The 3604-nt window shown below is 41.2% G+C and overlaps 1 long non-coding RNA gene across 1 annotated transcript; it reads right to left on the bottom strand.

Annotated features, from left to right (window-relative positions):
* Nucleotides 1–598: 598 nt before the first annotated feature.
* On the bottom strand, nt 599–2460 carry LOC120694068. Its single transcript, XR_005683324.1, has 3 exons — nt 1977–2460; nt 1718–1791; nt 599–986 (listed from the first exon to the last, which is right to left on the bottom strand). It is a non-coding gene; the product is annotated as an uncharacterized LOC120694068 (long non-coding RNA).
* Nucleotides 2461–3604: the final 1144 nt, after the last annotated feature.

Below are 3604 nucleotides of genomic sequence, written 5' to 3' on the forward strand. Positions count from 1 at the left end.
TTGGGAGAATTTTAAAATTATAAGAAAATTGTTGTTTATTTTTAATTTCAATCACATCCTGAAATTCAAAAATTTTAGGGTGTGACATTACACTCAGACATTAGGTGGACTGGTCTGACCGTCTAGACCCACCGATCCGACTGATCGGCCTTTGCCGGATCGGGTATAGCACTAAGACCGGTTAGACCATTTGACCCAACCTGATTGTCTTACCAATTTTGGTCGTCAACAACATACTAACAAGTTTTACATACTGGAATAATTCCCCACATGACATTGATTAAATCCTAAATTCCTTATACACTATACCAGGCTGAGCTTTTTTCCTGACGACCAAAAATCGTCGGGATTCACCTGAAAACTGTCGTGAATAAGACTCATGTCGGCTTACCGACAGGAATTTGCCGACAGGAGACGGTGGTCAGGAAAGATGACAATTCCCGACGGTTTGGCCAACAGGAATCCTTTCCTGACGGCAGTTCCTGACGGCCGTACTGAGGACACGTCCTAAATAAATTCCCGGCAGTTTTACAGCAAAAAACCATCTGGAAACCAAATAACAAAGGTAAAAAAAATAATTTATCCATGCACATTATCATCTGTAATCACAATTTCTCAGCTCCATCAGATCCAATTGTAGTTCCATATACATGTCCACTAAAATCACTTATACATAAAGATTACAAGCCATCAACCAATTGTTGTTCCATATACATGTTCACTAAAATTACTTATACATAAAGATTACAAGCCATCCATCAAGATATGGCATAAACTGAGCAAATAATAACTGTACTAAATATACATTATTGAAGAGAACTTAATATGACATGTTGATTTAAATTCTAACTCTATGTATACATAACTCAATTAATAAAACTAAAGTTAACTCGGCAAAAAGTTTAACTGAAGTTCACCTTGATGTTGAGCTTTAGCAACATGAAGATCACCAGCGCTCCATTCACCATTCTGTTGTATCTTTGTACCTGGCCGTGACCAAATTAAATGGATCAGATAGCAGTACATGTTCAAGTTGACAAACCTTAAAAGAACTAGTAGTTATTGAATCACCAATGCACCCTGCTGTATATATCTAGTTCTGAAATGAAAAAAAACCTTCAACTTAAGTCAAAGCATGCATATTACAAACTGAAATTCAGTTAAACACATTAACCTATTCTGAACTAGAAACAAACTTCAATTGAAGAGCACATAGGGTCACTAGTCACTTTCAGAAAAAAGGAGTGTCGATAAGATAAAGGCACTCACCTTCAGATATCAGCAGAATGAATAGATAAGCACAAAATCCCACATTGAAGCATCACATTTTCTTGTCTATGCTATTTCATAAAGTATTGAAACTTTACTCTAAATATATTTCATTTGCTTCATGTGTCCAAGTACAGCTACAAGTTCAATTTCACTGCATTTATGTCTCTTGAAAAACTAAATCAAGCTCAGTTTATCTCATCAGAAACTGACCAAATTGCTTTGCAGATAATGACCTGGCCAAGTTTTGTAGTCCTGTTACATTATCTTGTGTTAATTATAGTGTTTTAATAGAAATATAGCATATAATCATTAAGAAATTTCATAAGTTGTTTCAGACAGAGTAAGAGATGAAAATTTTCTCCATTCCAATGATAGAAATTTGTAGGTACCCTAGGAACAAAATTGAAGGGCCATTACCTAGAATAGTGCAATTAAATAAAAATACCTTGGGAAGAGACAGATGGGCCTTTTCCGGCATCGGCGGCTAGATCCCCAGTTGCCACGGCCGGATCCACTCAACTATGAACATTTAGCAATATATGTTTGAGAAAACATTGAGCAATATCTTAGTATTTGAATGTTTACTCTAAATATATGTTAAAATTTTGTACATAATTTCTTTTAATAAAATGCACAGGCAAAAAGAGAAGCACTACTATAGTTACATTGCAAAAGAAAAATTACAATCTGTAGTGCTCATTTACCTTTTTGTAGCCTAGCCGGCGTCTTCTGCAACCCCTCCGTGAGAAGCCCTGGGACAGCAAAAGCAAAAACAAACAACAAGCCCTACGTGGCGGTGGGTGGGGGCGAGGGCGCCGAGTCGCGCAGTCGCGCGGTGGTGGGCAGGGGCGAGGGCGCCAGCATGCGCGCAGCCGCCCGGCGGTGGGCGCAGGCGTGCGGAGGCGTACAGCAGTGGGTGAGGGTGAGGGCGCCGCTGCACTCGCAGCTACCTGCAGTAGGTGGGGGCGAGGGAGCTGGTGCGCTCGCAGCCACCCGCGGGGGGTGGGGACGAGGGGGCCGGCGCGCGGAGCTGCCAGGCGGTGGGCAGGAGCGCCAGCGCTGGCGCGCGGAGGTGGCTGCGGGAGCGAGTTGCGAAGTGGCGGCGGCGGTGGCGGTGGGCAGATCGAGGGGAGAAGAGATAGGGTTGTTAAGGAGCAATGGGTTCCTGACGGACCGCGACTTGAGTTGGGATTTTTGGGTGCCTAGCTGTTGGGCTCCTGTCGGGCTGAAAAAACTGACAGTACCCTTCCGTTTTCTGGTAGTGATATGCCGCTGTCCGTGACTATGGGGGACCCACGTGTCATAGACACAATGATGGCATATGGGGTATTACAAGTTTTTCAGTGGCATATATGGAAATTGCCCAAAATATTAATGGTAAATAAAAAAATTCTAACCGGCACTGTGGCAAGCGTAATGAATTTTTTCAATTAGGGAGTAATCCCACCGTTCCAAATTATAAGTCATTTCAAGAATCTTGGAGAGTCAAACTATCTCAAAGTTTGACTAAAATTATAGAGAGAAATATAAAGATTTATGACATCAAATAGGTGCACTATGAAAATATAGCTAACAATGAATCTAATAATACTTAATTGGTATCATAGATGTTATTATCTTGTCATATAAATTTCGTCAAACTCAAAAAACTTTGACTTTTGGCATATAAATTTGTCATATAAATTGGAATCGAACAGAGCAAAAATTTATGACCCTACCTGAAATGTACCTTTAATCAGAAGACCTCTTTGGCACTTGCTGTAAAAAAAAGAAAAAGTATGTCATGACTTTGGATCCTTAAATCCCAAATCATGGGATTTAAATTCAAGGCTCGGGGGCTACTGGATATGTATCATAAATGGAAACTTTTTCAAGGGTGACTTAAATTTCAAATAAAAATTTGAAAGATCCAAAAGACTAATTTAACCCTCAGCCTGATCCTTCGATTCAACCTAAGGTTTGGGGGCTACTCCAGATGGAGCGCGAGTACATCGCACACCATATATGAAGAAAGATTCGGGGCTTGAGCACCCCGTTGCCTCAATGCAGCCGAAAAAGTACTCGGAAGACTACTTGAAGAATTCGATGGACTTCAAGCTCGAATGATGGATTTAGAAGCACTCGAAGAACATCATCAGAAGTACTCGACGCCTGCAAGACTCGACTACGAAAAGCTCGGGGGCTTGTCAGACCGGGGCAGCGGGACTGCTCACGGATATGGAATATTCTAGAGTAGGGAGTAGCACTTAGATATGCCGTACCTCTATTGTAACTATTTGTATGGCAGTAGAAATAGTTGATGTGCAAGGAAACTACCCGGCCTCATCGGATT

The sequence above is a fragment of the Panicum virgatum genome, unplaced genomic scaffold (assembly GCF_016808335.1).
Source record: "Panicum virgatum strain AP13 unplaced genomic scaffold, P.virgatum_v5 scaffold_2852, whole genome shotgun sequence".
Taxonomy (NCBI): domain Eukaryota; kingdom Viridiplantae; phylum Streptophyta; class Magnoliopsida; order Poales; family Poaceae; genus Panicum; species Panicum virgatum.